Raw genomic sequence first — 10403 nt, forward strand, 5'->3', positions numbered from 1 at the left:
TTAATCTGATAACACTGTTGCTCTTTAGCAATTATCTCTTCTTTATCAGATGCCATCCCCTGAATAATTTGATTTGATCCATCTGGTACTGAATCCGATGCTTCTTTCCTTGTATCTTGAGGTAACCCTGTCAATTGTTCTGACCACTGATTTTGTATTCTTTCATAAGATTGCTCCATTGTTTTCATGATGATGGTATAGTAATATAAATGAATGGTCTCGATTTTGCTGTTACAAAACCTTTCATGAATTATTTACATTTTTATAATTAATGTATATAACAATACTTAAATAAATAAAAATGTAATGTAAATGCGAAAATGCAAAAATGCAAAAATAAGAATGCAAACTTTGCAATACAAAGATGCAAATATAAAATGAAAATGAAAATATAAAAATGCAAATGCAAATGCAAACATAAAAAATGCAAATGTAATGAAAAAAATACGAATGCAAAATGCAAATGCAACAAAGGTGTTAATCAAGAGTGATCATCTTAAAACAGATTTCATTGAACACAAAAGTTTGGTGCATCAAACAAAACTTTTACATGTAGGGGATAGCTTTCACTCCTAACTTCTCTATTTCCTTTAAAAGCCAAATTAACTCCCACTCATGCTCAGGTATGGAGTTGTCAATCTGCTTTAATTCTCTCGTGAAACCAGCTAAATCGACCAGTTTATGAGTCACATTATTTGCTTGAGCAGCAACTTCCTTCATGATATTATCTTTTTCCTTCATCTTCTGTGTCAATTCTCGAAATTGTAGACAATGTTGTTCATTTTTCCTTGTGAGAGAATCTTTATGTTCAAGAAGTTCTTGTACAAGATCTCCATAATCATCTAAACATTTCTTCAATGTCTTGTTCTTGGCCATAGTGGCTTTTAATTCAATATTGATCTCAAGCTGATGGATCTGATATGATGCTTCCATGTTGGTCATAGAACTATTCAACATTTGATTTTTGGCTTGACATCTTTTCAATTCACTGACAGATGTATTGCGTCTTTCTTTTACAACTCGTAAATCATGAGAAAACCTCTTGGTTCATCCTTCATGTATGTTACAGTTCTTTTTCAATTTAGTGACCCCTGTTATCCACTCTTCTGGGGTGTTTCCTATGCCAGCGTTTTGAAAGGCTTGACTGACCTTCTGGAAATCTTCATGTATGGTTTCTATTTGGTTCTCAATTTATTGTTTTCAATCTTTAAATGACGTATTTGAGCCTCAGACCTCAGCAAATCTTCTTCTTTCTGGGTGCCCCTACTGATGCTCTTACCTTTGACCACTTTTGGTATTAATCTAATAGGACCTTTATTAATAAACTAGGTTGATCATTTATCCTAAACTCTAAGATTTCATGATCCAAAAGACTTTGGACTCGACGTTTGAAGGCAAGACAATTCTCAATGGTATGTCCTTGAGCTCCGGCATGATATTCACAATAAACGTTGATGTTATACCAATCTGGATACGGAGGTTGGAACAGTTTTATGTAGTATGAAACTACTTCTCGCGCTTCAAATAGCTTCTCATATAACTCTTTATTTTATATAGGGATAGCATCAAAATGAGAAACGCCTTTTGTCTTGGATTGAACCTGAGTTTTAGACGTCAGGAGTAGACTAAACTCCGACGATTTCATATTACATGATTTTTTCATCTCTGGGAGCTTTTACAGTTGTCACCATTTATTTGGTATCTCCATACAATTTGTGAATACGAATGATGACTGTATGTAATTTTTCAAATTGGTTAGGATCTGACGTTCCTTGTATATCTGAGATTGCAGGGTTATACTCATTGAGCTCTCTCTCTTTTTGTGCAGGAATCTCATTTCCTTTGGCCAAAACAGATATTCTACCCATCATTTTGGACATTTGTTCTCTTATTTCTCGTATCTCTTTTTGCTCCTCAACAGGCATACAATCTTTGGGTGCATAGTTCTCCTCTATCCTCAGAGTTCCCTCAGGATGCCATTCCTTAGCTGCGTCATAATTTGCTTGATCATAAAACTTTTTGTCCATTTATGAATTCTTTCCAATTTGATGTCCACTCTCAAGAGTCAACACCTTCTGGTTATGTCATGATCATGCAATGCAAGCATAAGAAATCAATATAAACAAATTAGAGCAAAATACAATGTATCTACAAAATAGATAACAAAAAAAATGGTTATTACCAACTAATGGAAAGAAAAAAATTCTATCTATCAAGGTATAAATCCTAACCTCATGCTTTCTAGTTCCATGCTTTGTTTGGAAAAATTAACCTAACCGCATGATTTCTAGTTCACAGACATTTATTTAGAAAAAAATAAAATCAAAAGTTAGAACTTATTTCTCCTTTGTGTACACCTACGAACAAAGTTTCGACATTGTCTTAGATCAGGAGAATTTCTAAGGTTTATTATATGCAGGGTTTCAGTTCTAGGAGTAAAGGTACTCGAACTGTCCTTGTTGGTGCCCCTTTGGGCTGCCAAACCCTCAATCCTAGTCCATCACAGACTTAAGCGGACCGAGTTTAATTCAAGGGGACACATTTCCCTATGCCTAACATGGAGAATAAATCCTCACGAAGATATAGGATATATGAACCCTGAAAGTTACTTGCTAGGTCTGACACGGAGAATAAATTCTCACGAAGACGTCACTTTCACTCCCACTTAAAAGGGAAAAGCTTGATTATAAAGCTTATGTTATGCAATGCATGTGTTGTGTGTGAGGAGAAATTTTCACACAAAAATTAATATCTAAAAAATCAAAAATATAAACATTAATATATAAGGATATAAAAATAATAAAGGATAAAAAATAATTGAATGAAATAAAAAGAATCATAAATTAAATAAAATTGGATTCTCAATTTCTAGTTATAGAGACAACGTATAATCGACTTAGGTTGACTAGTCCCCAGCGGAGTCGCCAAGATGTCGTAACCGGTTTTCGCCCGGGCATGAATTTTTACTTGGCGGAAAAAGTAATGTGAATAAATGGCTTTTTAATGAAATGTTTGGAGTCGCCATCGACCTTTTGGGTTAGGTAGGTCGAATACCTAAAAATTATCTTTTAAAATAGTTTTTAAGATAATACCATTTTAAAAAAGAAATTGGTCTGCGTTTAACCAAAAATTCATTTTTTTAGTAATAAAAAGGGATTCGTGGTCAGTTACGTTTGGGGAAGGATTAACACCCCCACAACGCCCAAAATTGGTCCCTGTCGATTATAAATTGTCTCTAATAATAGAAATATAAGAATTCAAATATAAATTTAATTTACGATCCTGTTATTTTAGATTCAATTATAGAAAATTCTAAGGAAAAATATTAAAATAATTTTTATAAAATTAAAGTAAATATATACATATATATTTAGGATTTTATAAATAGGGTATTTATTTATTTAAAAATATCAAAAAATGACATCTAATTACTTTAAGACAACCTTATTTCTTTAAAATTAAAAAATAAATAAATATGAAAATATGAAAATTTTACTAAAAAATAATGTAAATAAAACAATATATATATATATATATATTCTGGTTTTTATAAGTAGGATATTTATTTATTTTTAAAATACCAAAATATGACATCTAGTTATATTAATACTACCATTTCTTTAATATTTAAAAATAAATAAATATTATTATTTAAACAAATATATATATATGAATAAGATGAAAATAATAATAAAATAATAATTAAAGTAATAATTTAAATATATTGAAATTAAAAGGGTAATAATAATAATAAAATTAAATGTAACTAAATAGTGACTAAAACAAATAAAATTAAAACAATATAATTAAAATGTAAAATATTAAAACTCACAGCCCTAATTTGAATTTTGCTTTAATTAATTATTTCGGGATTAAAATAAATGTTATCAAAATTTTTGGGACTAAATGTGATATTTACCCTAAATATATAAGTATATATTGGTAGTGACTAAAATATAATAAAGTAAAATTTGAAGATAAAATTAATATGCACAAAAATGTATTTCAGTGACTAAAATGAAAGGATTACAAACTATAAGGTATTGCGGACATAATTGGACCATCCCTTAAATTACGCATATACCCTTCATCAAAACGGCGTCGTTTTGATGAGGGTATATAAGCCCTATAACCGGCCCTAAAGGGGCTAACCTTCTCATTTTTATTTTTTGCTTACTCTCATTTCCTCTAGTTTTCTCGTTGGAGGGAGTCGGCCACTGCCGGCAGTTGCACTCCGGTGTCGTTCGTTGCTGTCGGCCACCGCTAACAGTGGTCGGATTTACAAAAATACCCCAAAATGAAGATCCTGGTGTCCTAAGACCGAGTATGGTCTTATTTTCCCCTAAAAACGCCTAGATCGTCTTAGATCTAAAAAAACCCGAAGGTTTTTACCTTTGATTAAGCGAGGGTTTTGGCGACGTTTGGGCTCTCTGATGACAGAGTAAGTTTCTCTCTTCTCTTTTCTTTTTACTACTGGTTGATGTGTTATTGGTGATTGCTTGCTCCGTTTATGTTTGATCTTTTCTTGTTGTTCCCCTTTTCCCTCGCAGGTTTGGTGGTTTTTATAACCACCAACGAGCTCGTCTTAGACCGATCACAAAGGGGGTTTTCGGTGAGTCACTGAAATATGTGGTGACTCACCCTCATAGCTGCGACGTGGACATCCGTTTGGGTCTTCTGGAAGCTTCTGGCGAGGGCGACAGCAACTGGCTGAGGCACATGGCAGGGGAGGTGTAGACGTGGGGTGGCTGGAATGCTCTTGGAGGCGGCAATGGCGGTGGCAGCAGAGGCGCCGCCGCGTAGTCCCTAGGGTTATAATACCCTAGGGTTTCAAGCTGGAAGGCTCTGGACCGTTGGATCTTGTCAGATCCAACGGCTGCTGATGTTGGCGGCTGGGTGTTGAGATGATGAAACCCTAGGAGTTTAGGGATTCTAAACTTGGGCTGGTTCGGGTTGGGCTTCTCAGATATGGGCCTGAGTTCTTGTAATTAGGCTCCGGGATTAATGTATTTGGGCATGTATTTTTTATTTAATAATAATAATAATATATATAATATTAATAATAATAATAATAATATTTATAATAATAATAATAATAATAATAATAAAAGTAAAATGAAAAATTAGTATCTACACCCTCCAACTCTCTCATTAGCACTCAACACTGAATTGAAGTCACCTCCCAAGATTATTAGAATTTCCAAATTTGATATTGCCTCGTCTAATTTCTGAAACAATTCTGTCCTTGCAGATTGTTCCGTTGGAGCATATACATTGATAAACACAACTTCTACCTGTGGTTTGACTAAAGAACACACCAGCACCGATAATTGTTCTGTAGTATTTGTCGCTTCGACTTAAAAAATTGAATCCCACAAATTTATACGCCCCCCGCTGCTGTTTCAGAAGGAATAAAACGTATGTGTCAAATCTATTTCCACATAATCTCTTCAATGACACCTGTCTCTCTAACGTCATCTTAGATTCTTGAATAAACACCATTTTAGGTTTGCTGTTCAAAATAGTCTTGCAAATAGCTCTCATGTTTTCACCTTTACCCAATCCTCGAATATTCTACGATACAAGAGTAAAATCCATTAAATTTGCTGAAAAACACACACACACTTAGGCTACTAACCTTCTTGATGAATCAACAATCACTTCCTTCCTCCAACTCCTGGAGTCTCTCAATGACCTTGTTGTTTGGGGCTTCGAACACCACGCCTAGACTGATGCCCACTTCGAATATCGGTCGGGCCTCTAAATTTTGGTCCATACGATTTCTTGGTAAGGCTAATCCATATTCTCTAATATCAAGACTATTCGATTTGCCCTTCTTTTCTGTTTGAAATCTGTGAATTTTTCTTTTTTTCCAGCCATGGCTTTTTTCGATATTTTCTTTCCTTTCACTGAAATCTCTCTCCTACAAACTTCACCATTGCTTGCACCCGTAACTAAAACTCGATTCACACTCTGCGAAACTACCACGTTGCTATTCTCCATGCCAGATGTTGAAAAAGGCTGTCTGCTAACAACATTTTGAAGGATATTATTAATTTCTTCTATAGGAACATCGATCAGTCTCGAGCCATGAAAAATAGACTGCTCAACGCTTACATCTCTGGACTCCACACTACCATTCGAAGGCCCAATTTTATTTTTCCTTCCCACCGGCTCATTTCCAGACCCAATAGGACTGGTCACCTAATTATTTATTATGTTCTAAATTGTTTTTTTAATTAAAAATTTAACGATTGTCTAACTAAACGTTAATATGTTAACTGAGATATATTAGTCGTTTAAGATTATAAGATTAGATTTTATCACATCTCAATCAATAGATTTTATCACATCTCAATAAATAGATTAATGTCAAACTCAGATAATCGCTTGTTTTTACTAAAAATAATGAGGTTAGAACATAATAAGTTCATTTTATAACTTTTAATAATTGAAGAATTTAACAAAATAACTCCCTATATCATTTTGCTAAATTCTGAATGTCCTCGACATCATCTGACACCCTTTGATTGTTAATCTCAAAACCCTCATTTTCGTTGATTAACTCCTCTGATGTAGGGAGGCCAATCGTTCTAATCACGTCACCACCTTCCTCGCCGCTATGAACTAGATGACTGTTGATAAACCTCCGTTCATCGTCATAATCTTGACTCGAACTCTAATAAGCAATGCGTTGCCATTGATGCAAAAATTGACTCTATCCGAGATAAATGAAGTTTTCTGAACAGAAACTAATATTCTAGCTTCGTCGCATCTGTTTCGGTTCACTGTATCCTCATGAATTTTCACCACTGACCCTAATCTATTACCTAAATCCTTAAAGAATCTTTCATTCCATATATTTAATGGAACCTAATGTAATACCACCCACACCATCACCTTTCTTTGCCTTCAAACCCTACTAATCTTTCGAGCTCCACAAACCACGACTGCACGATATCCTCCTGATTTGACCAACATCTGACCATATCTTCCTTATTTGCAAACTGAATGATAGATAAAAGACTATGCCAGGGGTTTACCTTTACATCATAACCCTCTGACTTTAAAGCAACTTCAACAACCTCTAGGTAATACATCTCCTTGATTAACCCCACGAGACATCGATTTTTCCATTCTAGTTCTTTTAAGACACTAGTTGGTTTACTCTTCGCATCGCATGATAATTCTCCTTCTTCTGATAGAGAATCCACCAGCTTCACATCAACTTCTTTGATATATGGATGAAGTAAAAAAAAAACCTAATTTTGACTATCGGGGTGCTCGGTAATCTTACCATTTGTGCTTCTCCTCCTCGTTTGTTCTGTGCCTTGGAAACGAAGGGGATAATAGAGTAGAGACTTGGAAGTTGGAATAAAGCGAAGGTAAAAGAGAGCAGACTAAGAAATGACTCGAGGAGGTAAGCATCTCGTATATTGATTTTGAGTTTTTGCTTTGTGTTGGAATTTGTCAAATTCTACGGTTGATTGAATGTCTTAAAGCCTTAAAAATAGTAGCCAAGTAAAATTTTAATGAATAGAAGCTATCGGTTTAATCTCTTTTGGCTGGAAAAGAAAAGGAGATAGAAAAGATTCTTGTGTGTTTTTAAAATGCTTAAAAATAATAACCAATTAAAATTACGGGATGAAATTCTTATTTGTGACTGGTTAGAGCTATGAGTGTACAAATTGGAAGAAATTATTGTTTTTATAATGCTTAAAATAGTACTAAGCTACAACACCTCTTATATGCACATGCAAATTGATTTTTGATACATTTTGGTGCTTCATTATGTGTTCATTGATTTGTTCCACCCCTGCCCTGCTTTGGTTATTTTTTTTAGCTAAGATGTAATTGAAAATGGTTTTATAGATTAGTTAATGAAATTAAAGTTACAAGACCGTTCTATTTCGTAAAAAATTCTAGTCTAAACATTTTATATTATGTAATTAATTTTGCACACATTTATAAATGTTCTATGCATGATCTTTGAACTCAATTGATTTTTTTTAATGTAAACTATCAATTTAGTTTAAATATGACATCTCAAGTGGTAACGGGGCCGGAAGTAATAGTGGGGTCAATTTCATCATCCCAAAACGATAATTTACCTCCATTGGGATAATGTGACAAAGATAGAAAAATAGGGGACTATTGGAGGAACTTGAAATTTTCGATGCAATATTTGTGGTGAAACTCGCAATGGAAGATATACTAGGATAAAAACACATTTGCTTCAAATTTCAGGTGAAGAAATTGCAATTTGTAAAAAAGTAACTACAAATCAAAAACTTGAAATGGTAAGGTTGGTAGAGGAGTGAGAGAAGAAAAAGAAACAATTTGCAGCTCGAGAAGTTTCTTTATCCTCTCAATCTCAAGCTGGAGTTGAGATTGATTCTTCTTCGAAGAAGAGAAAACCTAACTTGTCACCTCTTGCTAGATCATTCAACATGAATTCTAGGACCCATCAGATGAAGAAATTGCAAGAATATTCTATACCGGTGGTTTACCCTTTAATCTTGCTAGAAATCCTCATTATAGGAGGACTTTTACTTTTGGTGCAACTCACAATATAATTGGTTTTGTTCTCATTGGTTATGGTAAATTGCGAACCATATTGCTCAAACAAGAAAAAAATAAATTTGAGAAGCTCTTGCAATCGATTAAAGCAACATGGCAAGAAAATGAGTTGACTATTGTGTTTGATGGTTGGAGTGATCCAACAAGAAAACCTCTCATTAATTTAATGGCTACTTCTATAAATGGACATATGTTTCTTAAAGGTGTGAATTGTTTTGGTGAACTCAATGATAAGTTTTTCATTGCCAATTTGATGAAAGAAGTGATTGATGAGATGGGTCATCAATATGTGATGTAGATTGTTACTGACAATACAACTAATTGCAAGGGATGCGAGAGATTATTGAGAGCATGCATCCTTATATTTATTGGACACCCTGTTTTTTGCACACACTTAATCTTACCTTGAAGAACATTTATTCAATAAAAAATATCGAGGGAAAAAGAAAACATATGATTGTGCCATTGAATTATTGAAATTCATGGAGATGACGTACAAATCAATAATTTTATCATGAACCACAACATGATATTAGTAATCTTTCAAAAATTTGGTCCTCTTAAGTTACTTTCAGTTGTCGATACTTGTTTTGCTTCAATCATTGTGATGCTTAAGAGGTTTAAGCTCATTAAGAAGGGACTTCAAGCAATGATCATAAGTGATGAATGAAATTCTTATAGAGAGAATGACATGAGAAAAGAAAACTTTGTGAAGGAAAAAATTGTGAGTGATAATTGGCGGGATAAAGTAACTTACACCATAGATTTTACAAAACCCATCTATGACATGCTCAGAGTATGTGACATTGATAAGTCATATCTTTATTTGGTATATGAGACGTGGGATTCAATGATTAAGAAAGTGAAGTGTGAAATTTACAAGAAGAAAAAATGTTCTCTTTCAGAGTTTTGTCCTTTTTATCATATTGTTTATGGGATTCTTATAGCTCGTTGGACAAAGAGTTATATTTCTCTTCATTGTCTGGCTCATTCACTAAATCCAATGTACATACATAGCTTCGTTAGTTTTAAATTTTATATTCCCAACTCATAGTTCTTTAATATATGTGTAATTTTCATTTTAATATGTTGAAGGTTTTATAGTAATGGTTGGCTAATTGAGGATCCTAGTAGAGTTGCTACTCATAGAGATAGTGAAATATCTCAAGAGAGAATGAGGTGTTTTCATAGGTTATTTCCAAATGATGATGATGATTATGACAAAGTCTTGGAGTGATCGCCTAGTACAACTGGTGGTGGACTCTATAAAGGTGCTCCATGACAGGATGCTGGCTCCAGAGACGGAGTCTCTGTTGGCTGATGCGGGACAGGATGCTGGCTCCAGAGGCGGAGTCTCTGTTGGCTGATGCGGGAAGGCTCTCTGCGGAGCAGGCGTCCCGATGTCAGAATATATAAGAAGAGTTGATGTACCGAAGTCGGCGTAAGTCCCTCCCAAAAGGAACTGGAACTGCTCCACATATATCTCTTTTGGAACGAGCCTTAACTGATGCTATTGCTGCTATTGGTCTTGACACCAAAAAAGCTGTCGATAGATAGAGTTAAAGCAAGCATGCCGAGCCGGGCCTGAAGAACCGTAGTATCGTGCTACGCCTATCAAGCCAAAGTTGAGTGAAGGAATACAAGCATTTAGCCAAGGGGGACGGGGCTAAGAGTGAGCCCTTTGAAGATTTGATTTATCTTACAAAGAGATATTCTTTAAATCCGAAAAGTTGGTGAGCTAGCTTTGGTGTCAAAACTCTATTGCTCCGATCTTAGGCTTTCAAAGTGTTTGGACAACCTACTTCATCTTCTTTTTGTGAAAT

The sequence above is a fragment of the Hibiscus syriacus genome, unplaced genomic scaffold (assembly GCF_006381635.1).
Source record: "Hibiscus syriacus cultivar Baekdansim isolate YM2019G1 unplaced genomic scaffold, ASM638163v2 tig00113726_pilon, whole genome shotgun sequence".
Classification (NCBI taxonomy): Eukaryota; Viridiplantae; Streptophyta; class Magnoliopsida; order Malvales; family Malvaceae; genus Hibiscus; species Hibiscus syriacus.